We start from the raw sequence: 19654 nt of genomic DNA, 5'->3' as shown, positions 1-19654 counted from the left end.
GTAGGCCCTGGCAGACCACAGGAAGTCCAAGAGCGGAGCTGCCATGATAGTCCCTGGGATGTTCAGTGGGCCCCTGGATGGGACCTGGAAGTAAAATAGACACAGTAAGACTTGGCAGACCCTAGTGAACCCTGGGGTGGGAACTGGTAGCATTTCAGATGTGGCAGGTCTTGGCAAGCAGTACAGCAGACTCTGCCAAAGAGTACAAACATAATAAGCTATGGCAGAGACAATGGAAGGTCCTGGTCCCCACTGGTTGAGGCTCTTGGAACATAAGTCGGAGAGAAAATGTTAAGAGAGTCAGTCACATAGATGAGAGTGGGACTGATTATCCCTTAGTTAGTAGAGTCCAGTGTAGACTTCAACAGGGTAGATACCAAGGAGACTCATGGTATATTGATGGGGGAGAATAGAGTTTAACCAGGGAACATAGGGATAGGAGATTAAAGGTTGTGCAGAGGCACAAACTCAAGAAGGAGGAAAAAATCTTGTGTGGAAATTTGAGGGCTCCATCCAGATTGCAATCCCAGTAAACACATGGAAGAGCAGCATTCTGATCTGTACTCCTACTTCCTACCTCCTTGGACTTTTGCTTACCCTGTGAGGTACACTGAGGGCGCAGAGACTGTCAGTTCTTTCACTTCACTCCAGAGAGGGATATTGAGGATGCTACAAGCATAATCAGTTCTACCCCAAGTCATCGACACCAATGTGAAAATCCTCAAGACCCTCTCCCACTCTGCTGACTCAGCAACTACAAAAAAAAAAAAAAGATCTGAAATCTGAATACCTAGAGAAGTCAGTGAGGCCATTAATAGGTAGGTAATATATAAATAAATAAATAAAATAAAAACAGTTGCTACTGTGGGGAAAATAAAAAAATTAAAATATTTAAATTTCTGCTAAAGAGATTACAAGCTATAATAAAATAAGAGACCTCAAGTAGCAAAATGGGCAGAAAAAAATAACACATTGTACTATAAGACCTCAAAAGAGTGTTAAACACACAAGATGGAATATTGTATCTCTCTTCCAAATAGAAACTCCATGAGATAGACTCAGGAAGGCAAATCAAATTTATATTAAAAAAAAAAACTCAGAAAGGTAATTCAAAGAAATGCAAGATAACTCAGGAAAATGAAAAGAGATCACAAAAAAATCAGAAAAATAAATTAATGAGTTCAGAAATAAAATCAAAGGATGCAAAGTAAAATCAAAGTTTTACATGAGAAAAATAATAGAAAGTCAGGAGGAAAAAAACCTTCATAAATGAGATTAAAAACAGAAAGCAATAATAGTAGAAAAAGTCAAAAGGAAGATAAACTCAGTGAACTTAAAGTTGGTAAAGTAGTAATAACCCACCTAGAAGAGAGAAAAAACATTGAAAACAAATGAAAAGCCCACTAAGAAAACCAATATAATTTAAAATAATGAGTATCTCAGAAAGAGAGAGAGAGAGAAAGTCCACTCAAGGAAATAATATAGGAACATTTTCCATACTTGATATATCAAGTGGGATTTATTTCAGGAATACAAGAATGGTTCAACATATGCAAATAAATCAATGTATTTTACCATATCAACAACAAAAATACAAAAATTATACAATTATATAGATAGATGCAGAGAAGACATTTGGCAAGATTTGGCATCTATGTCAAATCCACAACTAACATCCTACTCAATGGTAAGCAACTGAAATCCTTTCCTCTAAGATCAGGTACTTGACAATGATGTCCAATTTACCCCTACTATTTGACATAGTATTTGAAGTCTTATGTAGAGCACTTAAGCAAGAGAAAGATACAAAGGAATCCAAGTTGGAAAAGAAGAGGTAAAACTATCATCATTTACAGATGACATGATTACATACATAGAAAATCACCAAAGTTCTACTAAAAAAACTATTAGAAACAATAAGTCATCATAGTAAAGTGAAATGCTACAAATATCAATATACAAAAGTCTGTTACATTCTTATACGCAAAAAATGAAGTAGAAGAGAAAATAATCTCATTTACAGTAACATGAAAAAGAATTACATATTTAGGAATAAACATAACAAAGGAGGTGAAGGACCTATTTGACAAACAGTATAAGTCATTGTTAAGAGAAATATTCTAGGCTTATGCATCGGAAGAATTAACATTGTTTAAATCTGCTTTTTTCCCAAAGCAGTACATAGATTCAACGTAATTTCTATAAATCCCTATTAAAGTTTCTTCACAGAAAAATCACAAATATTACTGAAATTTATAAGACACTACCAAAGACCATGAATATATAAAATGATACTGGGAAAAAATGAAAAAGAATGGGGGTATCACACTCTCAGACCTCAAACTGTACTGTAAAACTATAGTAATCAAAGCAGAATGGTATGGTAACAGCAATAGACACAGAGTGCAGTGTGATAGCATTAAGAACCCAAAAATAACCTCTCATTTACATGGACAGTTAATCTTTGATAATTAGCAAGGATGTACAATGGAGAAGGGAAAGTCTCTTCAGCAAATGATGCTGGGAAAACTGCCAAGCAAGACACAGAAAAATGAAACTAGACCCTTTCTCGGACAAAAATTAATTCTAAATGTATCAAAGACTTAGCTGTAAGACATTAACTCAAAAGAAGAAGAAACCTATAAGGAAACATAGGCAAAACACTCATAGCATTGGCAAGGAAAACAAGAGCAAAGTTAAAGAGAACTGCATCAATTGAGAAAGCTTCTGTTCAGTGAAAGAAACAATCATTAAAATGGAAAGTCAACATACTAAATGGAAGAAAATATTTTCACCTCATACATCTGACAATGAGCTAATATGCAAGATCTACAAAGAACTCATGCAACAAAAAGGAAAGAAAGAACTCAGCTGAAAAATGGGCAGAAGAGCTAAATAGGCACGTCTCTGTAGAAGACATAGGACGACCAACAAGCACGTGACAAAATGTTCAACATTACTTTTCATCAGGGAAGTGCAAATCAAAAGCCACAATGAGATACCACCTTACCCCTATGAGAATGGCCCACGTCAATAAGCCAGAAAAAACACATCGGCAAAGGTGTGGTGAGAGAGTGCTTATACCTTGACGATAGGAGAGTAGACTGGTCCTGCCCCTATGCAAAACAGTACGGGGGGGCCTCAAAATATTTTAAAAATATACGCCATATGACCCAGCAATTCTATTCTTAAGTATTTACCCATAAAAGGCAAAAACATTAATTCAAAAGTATATCAGCATTTCATGTTCATTGCAGCATTCTTTACAATAGCCACATATGGTCACAACCTAAGCACCATTAGAGAAACAGATCAAGAAAATATATACAATGGAATACTAGTGAGTTGTCAAATAAAACCTTGTTTTATTGTTATTTGTAGCAACATGGATAGAACTAGGGGGATTATGCTAAATGAAATATCAGAAGGAGAAAGACAAATAACAGATGATTTTACTCATTGTGGGATATAAAGAAACAAAACAAAGGAACTGATAAACCTAAACCAAAGTAAACTATGAGTGTCAAAATATGAGTATAGAATTGAGGTTACCAAAATGGCAGGGAGAGTGGGACGGGAACAAATTGGGGAGGGGACCCAAAGGCCTAGGGAACAGGGCTGTCTTGATAGGGGGGATGATGTGATGACACAGTTTTGAGGTGTTAGCCTATTCCTCTAAGTATCATATACAGTGTTGTAAACCAGTGTCATCTTCACAAATAAACATACAAAAACCAGTTGCTGAATTATCAGCATAGACCATTCAGTGTTTACCCGTGTTGGGAATAGGGGAGGTACCCCCTGCATACCTGGGGACTCCACCCAGGCTGAGTCACTTGCACATGTGAAGTTGAAGTCTGTTCCAAGATTTGTTTAGAAAACAATAAAGGCACAACATTGAAGGACTCGGGCACTGTAGGGAAAGAACGTGTCTTTTGTCAGATTAGAACTTGCCACGTTCTAAAAAATGAGGCTTTTTCAACCAACAATTTGAAATACAAGATTTATGATTGCTCACTTCTGCATACCCAGTCTCTTTGACCCTCTTCCAAGTGAGCATTTGAACCCCTTCCTGCCATCCTTGCCTGCCAAAGGACTTCAGTTGTTTTTATTTATCAATTATCTGCAGAACTGCTCTCAAAACTGAATTCATTTGGACTCTGATTGCTAAGACCAATTCCTTAAAGTTTAAAGTGTGTACCTACAATCAGGTAATTATACTACATTTCCTTGACATATAGGTGTGTACTTTTATCCTATGCTTCCAAATGCCACATTTTTCACACAATCACTCCAACTTTTCCTCCTTCCTCAACATTCCACGGGGTCCTACCTCTCACTATTGAATTTTTGTATCCTGGATAATGGCCTCAATTCCATGAGTAGTTCCATAAACTAGAGCCAAAATAAATTTAGAAAGAACCTATCTGTATTATGACATTAGTTTTCCTACTGGCTTAGATGAAGTGCTGAGGTGATTTTGAATGGAATCAGTAGCAAAACAACATCCTTTTCCTCAAATCTGACTGAGGGTGGAAACCACAATAACCACTTGCCTCATTCACCTGCCAGGCTGGTGACTGTCTACACAGCAAGTCTGTGAAAGGCTACCAGACAGCTGGGATGCGATTATTGCTAAGTGAGCTGCTATCTGGGCCTGGTTGGCTTTGTTGATGGTCTGATGAGCACATTTTAATGATCTACAAAGTTTAACACCAGTTTCCACTTCCAGTAAATATTAATTCTGAATAAGTAAGTGCAGGTGGAGTTGAATGTAACAGTGAATTCTTTTTTATTCTAGCTGCCCTGATTCACTTTTACAACACGGTGCACTTTTTTATTCAAAAGTTTGAAAGTTTTTTTTTCTTTAAAGATTTATTTATGCATACAGAACTGGGGTACAGGACAGAGGTGAGGGGTGAGACAATTCACTAGAGATAGAGTGGGGAGCAAAACAGGCAGAGTGACAGAAATACACTGCTGCAGGGAGCAGCGGGCAGGTCAGGAGAGGTCTGCCGTGTCATATGGATCACCTCCCTAGCCAGGGATTGAACTTGTGCTGCAGTGGCTGCAGTAGCTTCATAGTGCTGTGTTTTACCCATTGTGCCACCAGGGAGGGCCATGAAATTTTGTTCTTAATGGAGATGATGGTTAGCTTTCACCTCCAGTCACGTCAACTCCAGAAGTTCTAGTATACCCCAGTGAAAACTGAGATATCCACCCTCCAGATGAAAGCACATCCTGTACTAGTCAGGAAACAGCAGAGGAGATCAGCATTCTCAAAATATACCATTTGCTTCTATGACAACACTGGAAACATGCAAATATTATACAGTTAGCAAAATCCCACACGCTAGAAAGCAAATTCCTGGCTGTTTGAAATGGTCAACAGTTTTCAGTTTTATTTGATATATTTCTCTCAAGTCTAGCATTTTAGGAAAAAAGGAAATTGGTTGCCTTGGGCCAACCTTTTACTTCTTCAACATCCTAAAGTGAATTATGCCACAAAATTCTGCAAAAATTTGCTATTGAAGTTTTGCTCAAAAACTTTCAATGGCCTCTTTATTTCCACTAAAAAATAATCTAAATAATTTTGAGGTCTACACCACCTGGTGCAAATGAAACCTTTCTACCTTTTCATATTTTCTGCCACACTGTCCTTTCCCTCAATACCTGTGCTCCAACTCAGTGCATACAATGGACTGTTTTCTAAAAACATCCGGTACTTTCAAATTCTGTGCAATTTTCTCCTATTGGCACTATTGCTCTACTCTGCCCTTCCCTTCAGCCCCAAATACCTTGAAATACTTTACTTTATCCCCTTAAAAACCATGTCTTCTGTGCCAAGGCCCAGATTTCCTGAGTCCTGGCATAAACCATAAACCAAAACATTAAAAAAATCTAAATATTCTGATATTACCCATAGTCTACCTGCCTTTGTGAATATGATTAAGTTTATTCATTGATGGGATCCTTCAGTTCTTCTTCCTCCTAAGGTTGGCACATGGCATATTCTTATTAAATGTGTGCATGGGTGACAAATTGAATTAAAATAATGGTTACAGGCCCTCCCTGGTGGCGCAGCAGGTTAAAGCACAGCACTGAAAAGCTAAAGCCACTTCCGCATGAGTTCGATTCCCACCTGCCCCAGAGGTGACCATATGGTGTGGCAGACCTCTCCTGACCCGTCCGCTGCTCCCCTCAGCAGTGTACTTCATCAATCTGCCTGTTCTGCTACCCGCTCTGTCTCTGGTGAAGCCTCTCGCCGCCCCTGAGCCTCTGACCTGTACCCCAGTTCTGTATGAACAAATAAATAAATCTTTAAAAAAAAAATGGTTACAGTTTACATTGCAATTATTATTAGCATCAAAATTCTTGTTATTATAAATATCTGAACTATATAAAAACTATATTATCCTTCCACACAGACCAATTTTTCTTTCCCTACATGAATTTAGGGCTTATTTCCTGGTGTTTTATAGTTCCAAACTAGCTTTTATTAATATTCCTTTTGGTTGCAGAGCATAAGATATATTTTCTTTTTGAAGATATGATAAGCATCAATGAGCTTGTTGGATGTTATACTATAATATGCAAAGTGAAGAATACAAAATAAATATTATAGTCATACTGAAGAAAAGACATTAAAATATATACAGTATTTTGGAAACAAGAGGCATTCATGATGTGGCTAGTAGTGCAAAAGGAAACCAGGAAAAGAGACAACAGGTTTAGAACATTGTGGAAGAGCTAGTATTGGGATAAGCCTGAAGATAGGTAAGATGTCAGCCCTACGCTAGAGGTAAGGGCATTGTCTGCGAGGGAAGAGGTGAGCAGAACCACACAGCTGATCCATAGGAGTGGAGGGTGGGGGTGGGGGGAGGGGTATGTATGTGTTAACGGGAAGGGAAACACTCACTCACCTGGAGTGGACAATCTGTGTTGGATGGGTTGAGTAGGAAGGCAGATAGTGAATAGATTTGGATAAGAAGTTTAGATGGGGTCAATGAAGAACAGAAGCACTTTGATGGGAAAAACGCACATGGGAATGAATTCATTATACATTCTTAAGCACATACAAGACAAAAGTAACTCTTCACTTTACGAAGATGAATGTGGAGGCTGATACAAAATTGGTTGGAGGTGAGGAAGACAGTGGTGGGGAGGTAAGTGGGAAGGCGAATCATGTGTTGCAAGAGGGAGCCGAAGAGGTCAAGGTCTAGAATGACAGGGAACAGTGGAGAGAGCAGGATGAGGACCAGAGAGACCAAAGGCAGAAAGGCTTCTCTTTAGGAGGAAGACAGGAAGCCTGAGCTCAGTCCAGGAGGTTTCATGCAGAGAATATTGACTTTTCTCTAGAGATCAGGGAAATTGTATTTTTCAGAAGATAATATTTTTGAAAGAGGGACAGATAATTCTATATTGAGTTTGTATGTTGACCAGAAACTTATCGAGTGTCTATACTCTGCTCTGTGTTATGAATCCAAAAGTGAATGAATATATTTTTCTGTGCTCAAGGGGTTCAAATTCAGTATAGGTGTGGTTCTAGAGTGAAACAATGAAAAACAAGGTCTCAAGGAAGGCTTTCTGAAGCATGACTTAACTAGCGAGGAGGTACAGGAATTCTGTGTGGGTACTGCTGATGAGCATGATAGGCTTTGCAATCTGTGTTCCAGCATCCTGCTTTGATAGATTGCACTCCAGCCCTGTCTATCATTCATCACCTGTAGGAGAACAGCAAGAAATGTTAAACAAAAGCTGCAGCAGCAGCAGCAACAACCACCCAGATAAAAGTGGAATCAAAGAATTCTCCACCTAAATTTGCCACAGAGAATGGGAAAGATGCCTATTTATCTCTTTTGCATTTGATCTTGAACTATTTAATGATGCAGATACAAGACGAGGTGAAAAAGCCTGCAGTGAGAATACAAATGCCAGTGCTTTGTTTGTCTGACAGATGGGGTAGGACAAAATGTGCAGATGGAAATGCAATTCTGTAAATCTATACTACAGTCAGTAGCCCCTTTGGATATGAAATATTGACTTTGTGTTACCACTATCCTAAATTATGAATAAATTACTCTAAAACTATCTAAGCATCTAGTGGACTGAAATTTTTAGGGACAAGATCAAAGATTGTCCTACAATTAACAAAAACATACTGAGCTCCCACTAAGTGCCTGGTGCTGTAATAAAATCTCATCATAGAGAAAAGCTGCAATAGAATCATGACTATCAAAATGGATCTGCAACTTTTTTTATGCAGATAACTCACTGAGGGCAGATGCTCCCTAGTTGCATCAGATAATCAAAGGATATTGTGCAAAGGCATGCTTAGCATAGCATAAAAGGCATGTCAGCAAATGTAGCCTCGTCAAGAAGAGGACTTCTTAAGGAGTATTATGTATTTTAGGGACATGTATTGTAAGCTGGATGTGGAGAACAGGAACCTTAAAATATTTGTGGGAATTTAGACTCATCCAACCTCTATGTAAAGCAGTATGGTGGTTTCTCAAAATGTTAGAAATAGGTGTACCATATGATTCAGCAGTTCCTCTCCTTGTTATTCACCCAAAGAACACAAAACATTAATTTGAAGGGAAACGTAATCCTATGTTCATTGCAGCATTATTCACAATAGCCAAGCTATGGAAACAACCAAAGTGCCCAAGGACGGATGAATGAACTAAGATGTGGCATAGACATATAATGGAATACTATGCAATCACCAAAAGGATAAAATCCTTGCCGTGTGTGATCACATGGATGGAACTAGAGGAGATTATGCAAACTGAAATAAATCAGAAAGAAATAGACAAATACCAGATCATGCCACACATAGGTGGAATTCAGAGAAATAAAAGCTCAGATGAAACTAAACCAACAACAAACACCAGCGATCTGATGGTAGAATTGAGACTACCAGAGAGAGAAGAGAAAGGGCAGGGAGGAGAGTGGTGAGGGGACACACAGGACTATGGTGGAAGACTAACTTGGGTGTCTTGGTATTCAGGGTGTTGTGGTAATAATACCTGAAAGGTGTGATAGATACCTCTAAGTTTAAGACTGAGTTGTAAACTAGTGTTACCTCAATAATAAATATACAAGTGAATGAATGAGTGATTTAAAAAAACAAAGTCACGCTGCTCGTTGGTACTAGATCTGGCTCCTTCAGCCTTCTCTGGTCAGTGTTATTTTCCAGCCTGTCCATCATCTTGACCGCTTTCTTCTGAAGTCTGTCCAAATTCTGCTGCCTCTCTCCCCTGAAGTGCCTGGAACATGCACATGACGTGAGAGAATCTTGATTTTATTGCATTTAGAGAGAAGATTGCTTTAGTGTTCTGCATCCCAGGTATGTATTTCAATACTTTGCTTGCTACAGGGGCTATTTCTGAGCTGACCTTCTGGTCAATTTCTGACACGGCTGGACACATTCTCCCTTCTTCTGGGGCTTACACTCTGATTTTCTCCCCCAGTGGAATGATGCCCCTACTAAGTGATAAATTCCCAGATGTTCAAAACCTTTCTGGAAACACGGTGTCTTCCTAAGGCCAAACTTCTTGACACTTCTGTAAGGGAGAGTAGGCGACCAAAGTCCAATTTAGGGGGCATATTGTAGCCCAAAGTTTAATTGATTTTGCTTGTATGTTTTCATTTGAAAATCACTCTGGAAAGCCCTGAGCCAGTGCATCCACACACAGGGTACCCCTTCTCCACCCACCCACAGCTGCCGGCCACTACCTCTTCCTTTGCTATCACAGTTGTCCCACCACATTCCATGCTCACATGCTTTCAACCAAGCAGATATGATACAAATCACATTGAAGATGCTTAATCCTTGCCCTTGTAAAAAGTTTCAAACTCAGCAGTTAAAAAAAGTCCTCAGGGTGGGCTCTCCCTTGTGCCAAAGTGAGTTAAAGCACTGCACTGAGAAGCTTAAGCCTCTTCTGCATGAGTTCGATCCCCGCCTGCCCCGAAGGTGACCACATGGCGCGGCAGACCTCTCCTGACCCGCCCGCTGCTCCCCTCAGCAGTGTACTTGGTTGATCTGCCTGCTCTGCTCCCCACTCTGTCTCTGGTGAAGCCTCTCGCTGCCCCTGAGCCTCTGGCCTGTACCCCAGTTCTGTATGAATAAATAAATAAATCTTTTAAAAAAAAATCCTCAGGGGAACTGTGTTTGTTTTTTAAATCCTACCAAATGACATTCCTATGCATAGGGATTTTAGGCCCATGAGGCGGTCAGGACGAGCTGAGCTGTCTATGCTGTACTCCCTGAGCAATTGATACTTACTTTTCATTCACCACACATAACCTGATGTCTTGCTTTGCTCACCTGTCTCACCTGCTCCCCTCCTCCCACTCCAGGCTCTGGGTACTTTATGCCTCATGGTTCCGGGCTCCACAGGGCTTGCACAGAGCATGGTCATACATGTTTGTGGGATGCATGTTTGTCTAAGGAAAGCCACTCTACAGACCCCTATGCTTGGCTGTAGAAGCCATGCCTGTTTTCTTAGTTGTATCCCAAGAAAACAGAAGCCTGTGGGTTCTGCTAAGCAATTTGGATTCTGCTCATCCTAAAGCCGTGTTCTGGTGGTCAACTCCCTCAGGGAGTCTGACAGTTAGGGATGATCTTTGCCCCACTGTCTCATGTCAAAGGGCCTAGGGTGGGATATTGAGCAACTGTGACCATCGAGCAGAGGAGGCAGGAAGTAGACATGAAGCTGACTCCAAGAACCAGCTGAATTTGCACCCAACACAGTGCCCTGGAGAAAGTGTATGCTCAGTTTGTGCTTAAGGGGGATCATGTCGATGACACCTTTATTACTTCCCTAGAAACACTCTGAGGAAGGCTCCTGTTGGCTGTGTTTTCTCTGGCTTCATAAAGTCTGAAACCAGGCTGCTGAGGACACCGCATTCTCAACACTGCGCTCCTTGGGATGGTGCCCAGAACAAGGTTCTGAGAACAAAATATTTCCATAATCCCTGGGGCAAAGCTACTGATGGAAGCAGCCGGAGGTGAAATCTCAGTGGGGGGCTTGTGATTCCTCAGCCTTCTGTCCCCTCCCTTCCAGCAGGGATGTTAGTAAATTCCATGGCCAGCCCTCTGGAGTTCCTCTCCAAGGGACAGATGGCTATTATTGTTGGCCAAAGCCGTGGCCAGGTGCTGAGCTATGCTGCAAATTCTGAGGTGAGAAGAGAGCATTCTTCGGACTAGCTAGCACTCATCAAGCAATCGTGAGTCAGACTCCAGCAGGGCTACCTTATGTAATACAACACGATGAGGTGAGACTTTTAAGTCCACATTCCAGATAAGGATTCCCCAGGATGGCTGAGTTTAGGAAACGGCAGAATCAGGATTCTGCAGGTAATCTAGCATTGGCCAGGTGTTCACAGTCCATCTTGTTTCTGTTTCAGGACACTGCCTCTGATGGTTGGCAAGTGAACCGGGAGACGACCAGGTTCAAAGGAACCATCAAGGTGGCAGGATGGACATCAAAAGTTCATCTGGGGGATATTTTACCAAATAAAAATGAAATATCACAATAAAATAAATATCATAACAAAATAAAAATAGCAATACCACTGCTAGGTGGTATGAATATGAAACGTTAATATGAAAAGATGGACACATCCATGTGCTGTGCTGTTCACAATAGCTAGTCTGGGAACTGGCTGAAGTCCCAATGACAGATGACTGGATGAAGATACTGTATAATATAGACTCAATGGAATATTATTTGGCTGTTAAAAAGATGAAACGGTACTTTTGGGACAAAATGATTGGTTTTGAGGTGATTATGCTCACCTCAAATTGTAACAGGATGGTCGCCAGGGTAAGGGGAAGTTCCCAGGTTCACTGCCCCACACAAGGGAGGGTGTTGCCGAGCAGGGAGGAAGAGAAGCTGGAAAGGAGAACTAAAGGAAGAAAGAAGGATGGAGAGCAAGAAGGAGACTTGAGGAAGGCTCATAGAGCAGAGAGACATGTGAGGAAGCTATTTCTTGGCCCTGGGCCAGCACCAGGCACTGGGGGACATGTAAGGAGACACTTGAAACAGACATGAGTTTGTTCAACTCATGTGAGTGACGGTGGGTAGGTTAACAATGTCAGTGTTAATCTTGATTTTGATTTTACTCTTTTCCTTCCAGACTTTCTAGTTCCTTCTCCCATCAGCCTTTTTTCTATGGGTTCCTGGCAGAAGGTGCCTTAGACTTGTGGCAGGTTTTTGGGCCTGCCCTGTTTTGGGCCAACCCTGTTTTGCTGGGCATTTACCCAGAAGGGGATGGGTATCTTCGGGTTCTTGATTTGGAAACTATATTCTTGTTCCTTTCTTCTCTTTTTTGCACACTAATTGTATTAAAGTTCCTTTCCATTATAGGTCTTACACACTAGAATATGTTTTGTCTTCATGTAATGAATGTCAGCAACCATTTAAAATGGGCAGGTTGGGGTTCAAGGGTCCCCCTCTCCCTGGCCTCCAACAAAATAAGTTAGAATGTGAAACAGATACCCGTGGTTTCACTTATCTGTGACACAAGGAAAACACACTGGCAAAACACAGCCAAAGTAATTCTTAGAACTTTGTGGAAAAATAGATTGGTCATCAGATGGAAGAAGGGGAGTGGCAGGGGAAAGAAGGGGATAGGACATTGGCTCAGGAGTTTGGGTGAGGCATGAGCACATCATCAACCAGTGTAAAAATGTACCCCCAAATGTTATGGCTTTACAAAAGGCTGAGTAATTAATAAAATTTGAAGGAAAAAGTAATCTCACTTAAGGAGGAATAAAGGGAAGCTGAACAAAGGACCAGGAAAGAGACAAAAGGTGCAAGCTGACCATAGATCTGAGGCTTAGAGCAAGAGGAGGGAGAGAGATCAAGAGAGGGGAGGGAAGACCACCAGGGACTAGGATAACGGTCATGGGTGACTTGGGGGTGGGACAACTAAACAAGACCACGCCTGAGGAGACACGTCAAATATTGCATGAAACTGAACAATGATGGAAGCTAAGAAATAATGAAAATCATAAATTAAAAAGAAAGTTCTTGTCAGGAAAGTGGGAAGGGATGTTTCACCCAACAGCGGTGTCAACTCCAATATGAGGGTGACAGGCTGATTAAGTTGCCAAAACAAAAAATTTCCTTGGGGACGCCCACTGCTGCAATACTTGGCCCTAGCAGGCTCTCCAGAAATTGAAGCGGGGTGTGTGCATGTACACATGCAGGGTCCACTCACCGTTCAACTGTTCACACAAACACACACACCATTCAACAGTTCACCGACGTCAAAAGCACAGCTTTTGTTCCTTTCTGTTGTCTGAATTTCCAACAACCTTCCCAGACGGAAGACTTCAACAAACTGAAATTGTTAAACTTCCAGAAAGTTTAACAGCAAGACCCAGAGAGGAAGCCTTAAATGAGAAAAACTACCTTTTTCCTGGAAAGCACCTCAGATGGTTTGCAAACCATCTGAATGACACACAGAGGTGATAAGGGCTTGCCTACCACGAGTCAAGGCCACAGCCTTCAAATTGACCACTTCCACTTCAATAGCTTACAGTTTCTTTTAAAATGATTCATATAATACCTCATTGCACATATTTGGGTTTTTAAAAAATCTTTAAAATTTTAACTTTTTTATTGAGGTAATGTGGGCTTATATTGTTGCTGGTATTTTGCAAGTCTAAGGTACCTCAGGTGTGGCTGCTATAATGCACCTGCCACCAAATCACCCCCGTCCACCATGACCGTTCATGGCTCCCTCTGCATCACTCCCCTTTTTGAATCTAAGTTATCTCGTGATCCCCTTCACAGGGGTCCAAAAACATAGTAAGAACTCCACGGTCATTTGTTGAATGAACACATGATGAATTATTGTCATTTGCCTTCTGTCTACCAAACCAAGCCAGGTTGAACATACTGCTTCTTCCTATGCCTGACATTTGTATTTTAGTCATCATGTAGGAATGTCAACCTGGAAACTGTTCCTTTAAGGTGGTCCTGGAACACACCTGCCTTTGGATGTTAGACAATGATGCTTTTGGGTGTGATTCCTAGCTCTGCCACTCAGCAAAAGTTTATTTGACTTTCCAATCCTGCTTCTTGTCTGTAAAATAGGAATTCTAAGAACCTCAGAAAATTAGGGCAATGAGATACTCTATAAAAGGTGGGGTATTATTCTCAATACAAAGAAAATGACAACGAATCTTTTAAAATGCACATAGACCATGTTACAGATCTGCTTGGATTTCTCTAGTGGTTTAGTGTTTCACACTAAGTAAAAATCAAGCTTCTTCCATTGACCTGTAAGGCCCTACAGCATCTGCTCCTACATCCTGCGCCCCACTATTCTCTCCTTTGCCCAGCCATGCCTGTCTCCTTGCTATCCACTGGCCTGGAGCCCTCTTTTCCACCTATGTGGTCAACCTCTTCAGTAACTTCAAATGTTACCTTCTCAGGTAACCACCACAACCACCCGATTTAAGTCTAGATTACTGTACTGTGATCTAATGATTTCCAAAGCAATTGTTTCCTTCCGTCCTGTTCTCTACTGCCCTAATCATATGTGTATTTTCTGGGAGTGTCCAAGGCCAGTCTCCTCCATAGGTGTACATTCACAGGGGTCAGGATCCTTGTGTGTCTTGTACATTTAATATATCCCAAGTGCCTAGGACAGTGCCTGGCACATGATATTGGCACTTAATAAATGTAATTTGAATGAATAATGGTTGGGTAAGGATAGTTTAGTGTTGGCACACAGAAAGTCTCAATAATTGTAGCCCTCACCAACCACATCATCATCATCATCATCATGGTCACCATACTAGGCATACCTGCCCCTCTTATAGAGTGTAGAGCAGAAGAAAGTTAAGATAGATAAACATGATGAACGTGAAGTGCTTGATGAATGTTACTCCCTTCCCTTTTCTGTTTTGGAAATTTTAAGTTGCTTCTTTTTTTGTGGAGAACTCTCAGCACACCAACTATCTGGTCCATGTAATTGTGCCATTAGTAGGACATTTATAAGAGCACTTGGTAATTGTTGATTAATTATTACCATTATTATTGTTAGCTGAGTATCAAAACTGAATTTATGTGACCTTGCTTTTTTGGACTCAAGATTCCCTATATTAAGCACAGTGTCTACTACTGTTTCTATGAAGAAAGAAGGAGGAAGAAGTGAAGAAGAAGAGAAAATAAAACAAACATTTTTGCTTTCTTGTTATCTGGGTTACATGTACAACAGGAGAGAAAGAAAATTCTGTTGCCAGTTTAAAGTGAAGCATATTCTAGAAAATTCTAGGAATATAAAAATGACAAGGTCGATATTTCCATGCTGGTGGCCTTAAGTGTTAGGCTATAGTGTTTTAAAGTCTGCTTTTTGCTTTGCTTTACTTTCTCATTTTTCTTTCCTATGTCAGCATCAAGGGAATTATTTCTAATGTGAAGCATGTGCTGTTGCACAATTTCTGCTTATTGATAGTTAACATAAAACACAGTAATGACACTCATTTCCCCTGGCTTTTGGAAATGCAGAAAATGCACTGCAGGTAGAAATCTTGGATAGGAGCTACTACTAGAATGTATTCCTTCTGGTTGTCAAATCCAGTGTTCACCTTGGGCTGGACTTCCACCCCATACTGCCCTCCTTTCCTCAAATCTCCAAACACTGATGCCTGGTTTTCATTTTTACACTTCTGTAGGCCTGCTTTTTTTTTTTTTTAATCATTTGTTTATCTAAATCAGGCAGTCCTTGAGTGTTGCATGGAACAGCTCCAGCAATTGTTGACAGAATTGTCTCTACTGTCAGCCTGGCATGATGTCCTTATGTTTTTCTGTAAGATGCATTTACAAGAAGGCATGCTTATCATGTCACATTAGAAAGTCAAATGGCTCTCTTATAAATCCAATACTTCTTGGATGTGATTCTCAAATGCTGACCCTTTTACTGCACCAACAAATAAATCTTCTGCATAAGGTGTGAATGATACCTTTTTTAAAAAGCTATAGAAATAAAAACAGGACTAGAGTTTATATAGTGGTCTGTGCCATTCTCTCAAGAAGTAATATAAATTTTTAAAAAATCAAACTAATTTTTAAAATCTCATCTTTTGCTGCATCCCATATGTCCTAGAGGGTTGTGTCCTCATTATAATTCATCTTAAGTTGTTTTTAAATTTCTTCCTTGATCTCTTCATTAATCTCCTGATCTTCCAGTAGTATGGATTTTAGTCTCCATGAGGTAGGAGTGTTCCTTTCACAAATCCTTTTTGTGATTTACTTCTAGTTTGATGCTTTCATGGTCAGAGAAAATAGTATGATTTTGATCTTGGAGTATCTGTTAATGTTTTTCTTGTGTTCCGGTATGTAATCAATTTTGGAGAATGATCTATGTGTATTTGAGAAGAATGTACACTCAGATTTCTTTGGTTTGTTCTGTAGATGTCTGTTAGGCCGAGGAGGTCTAGATCCTTGTTTAGAGCTCTCGTGTCCTTGCTTAGTTTTTGTTTTGTTGAGAAATGGTGAGAATGGTGTGTTGAGATCTCCTACCACATATGTGTATTCTCTGATGTCTGTTTTCAGAGATGATTGACATATTTTGGTGCTCCTTCATTTGATGAATATATGTCGATGATTGTTATGGTTTCCTGATGTATTATTCCTCTAATCTTAACGTACTGGCTATCTGTGTCTTTTTTTTTTTTTTTAGTTTGAAGTCTATTTTATCTGATATGAGCATAACTGTTCCTGCCTTTTTTTTTTTTTGATCCCTTTGCTTGTAGGATTGTATTCCATCTTTTTACTTTCAATCAATGTTTATCTTCTGTAGTTAAGTGTGTTTCCTGTAGACAGCAAAAGGTTGGGTTCTGTTTTGTTATCTAGTCTGTGACTCTGTGTCTCTTTATTGGTAAGTTTAGACCACTTACATTCAGTTAATATTGATATATTGAAATCTGGATTTTTCATTTATTTGCTTTTTTTGTGATTCTTTCCTTACCTTGTTCTAATCTTCCTGTTCATTCCTCTGTCGGTTTTAGTTCCAGGGTTACTTGTAGTAATTTTTGTAGTGGGGCTTTAGAAGTGATGAATTTCTGGAGATTTTGTTTGTCATGGAAAGTTTTAATTTTTCCATCATAGAGGGAGGAGAGCTTTGAAGGGTAGCGTATTCTTGGTTGGAATTTATTGACCTGGAGTTTGTTGAATATCAAGAAAAAGGAACTCTCCTACACTGCTGGTGGAAATGCAAACCGTTCCAACCATTATAGAAAACTGTGGCGGTTTCTCAACTACGATATGGCCCAGCAATTCCACTCCTAGGAGTGTACCCAAAGGACACAAAAACATTAATTCAAAAGGATATCTGCACTCCTATGTTTATTGCAGTACTATTTACAATAGCTAAGATATGGAAACAACTCAAATGCCCAAAACTATATGACTGTGCCAAGAAGATGTGGTGTATATATATATATATATATATATATATATACACACACACACACACACACAATGAAATATTATTCAGCAATCAAAAAAGATAAATTCATGCTATTTGAAGCAACTTGGATAGAGTTAGAAAGGATTAAGCTCAGTGAAATAAGCCAGGAGGAAAAAGAAAAATAATAGATGGTTTCACTTGTGGGAGTAATACAGGGGAACAGAATAAGGGATCAGGAAAATAATAATAACTTAAAAAACAAAATTAACAGGCAACTATAAGTCAGAGACATTTTGTAGGGGAGAGGGAGGGAGATGGATCAAAATGGGAGGGTCTAAGAGCATAAGGGACTATGCAATGGTGCATGGCTCAATTGATAGTAGGAATTTTATGGGGACTGATCGGAGAAATGAAATGTACAAAATGAGCAATGAAGTAAAATATATATATTTAAATGAATTTTTTAAAATGTGAATGATCAGAACTTCTTACCCTCAGTTCTTCCTCCAACTGAGGAGATGACAGCTGTGGTTAGTGCAGCCATAGTGACAGCTAAATGTGTTACAGGTGGTTTCCTGGGGATGCAGCTAGTGCAGTGTCAGTACAGTCAAGTCTCAAATGGTAAACAAATGTGAACATTAGCCTGAAAGGTCAGAGGCAGGGTAGAAGTTAGGATCATAAACCTAGGAGCTGAACTTCTGTGGGACAAGAGAACCAAGGAAAAAAGAGTATGGCCTGGAGGGGATAATTATCTCAAAAGCTAGAGAATGCAAACAGGCAGGTAGGGAGTTGTGCAGAAGAGGATTTTTAAGTCATAAAAAACTGAGTGGAAAGTACAGAGAGTTCTCATGTTCCCTTTCCCACATATGGAGACTCCCCCATAAGGGATATCTCCTTCCTAATTGGTACATTTGTTACAATCAATGAACCAACATTGAATCATTATCATCGAAAGTCCGGAGTTTATGAAAGTCCGGAGTTTATGATCGAAAGTCCGGGAGTTTATGGTAAGAAGGTCTGGTGTTACGCAGTGTGTGGGGTTGGACAAGAAGGGCATACACCCATCATGAGAGGAGCACACAAAATAATCTCATCACTCTAATAACCAACCCTCCCCCTCCCACACACACACCCTGACAAACGTACATCTTTTCACTGCCTTCATAGTTTCCTCTTTTCCAGAAAGCCAGATAGCTGGAAACACTGTGTGTAGTTTTTTTCAGATAGGTTTCCTTCATTTACTAACACACACTTAATGTTCTTCCACATCTTTTTCATGGCTTTACAGTTCAATTCCTCTTGGCACTAAAAAATAGTCCATTATCTAGATACTGCAATTGTTTATATATTTACCTACAGAAAGGCATCTTGGTCTAGTTTTGGCAACAATGAATGAAGCCATTATGTGCAGGTTTTTGTAAGGACATATGTTTTCAACTCATGTGTATAAATGTCAACAATAGAATTCCTGGCTGTAGTGATAGAACCAAGCAGGTTCTCTGGATCTTGGCAGACAGGTAAAAGGAGAGTCCTGGAGCCCTCAGTGGCATTTTCAGGCTTTTAATGATTTTTCTACGCCACTGGTAGTGAGGCAACCAGGGGCCGCACAGGGAGGCCTAGGGCCGGGGACGTTGGGAAGCCAATCTTCACTTTCTGGGCTCTCAGGTGTTGGCATCCTCTCGTGGCCTCTCCGCTGGTGTCTGCTGCACTCGGCTGCACTGCCCTCTACCTGCACCTGTCCCCTGCCCGCACCGGTCCTCTGCTGCTGCCTTTGTGTGCTCAGTCTCACCAGCCTCAGTCTCTGGCTCACGTGCTTCCATTACGCACACCCACACCACGCTCCAGGTGCCGCCATCAAGCGCACATGTTAGACCACAGGTGTTGGTCATTGATGCTGATGGCAGGGGGCGGGGTTAATTCTGATCGCTTCCATGTACCCTACCCTGGCTCACATAGGGGAATGTACAAGTTTACATAATTCTGAGCAAGTTAGAAGCTGAAAGAACTATAAAATGGAAAGGACGCCTAGAGGAAGAAGTTCACAGCTTGGACCAACTTAAAAAACAGTCTACTACACAGCCAATATTATCCTCAATGGAGAAAAGCTGAAAGCCTTTCCTTTGAGATCAAGAACAAGACAAGGGTGTCCACTATCACCACTGCTCTTCAACATAACACTGGAAGTTCTAGCCAGAGCAATAAGACAGGAAAAAGGCAT

This window comes from Condylura cristata, unplaced genomic scaffold (assembly GCF_000260355.1).
Source record: "Condylura cristata isolate star-nosed mole 26May11 unplaced genomic scaffold, ConCri1.0 scaffold00024, whole genome shotgun sequence".
NCBI lineage: Eukaryota > Metazoa > Chordata > Mammalia > Eulipotyphla > Talpidae > Condylura > Condylura cristata.
Note: the sequence above shows the minus strand (reverse complement) of the source record.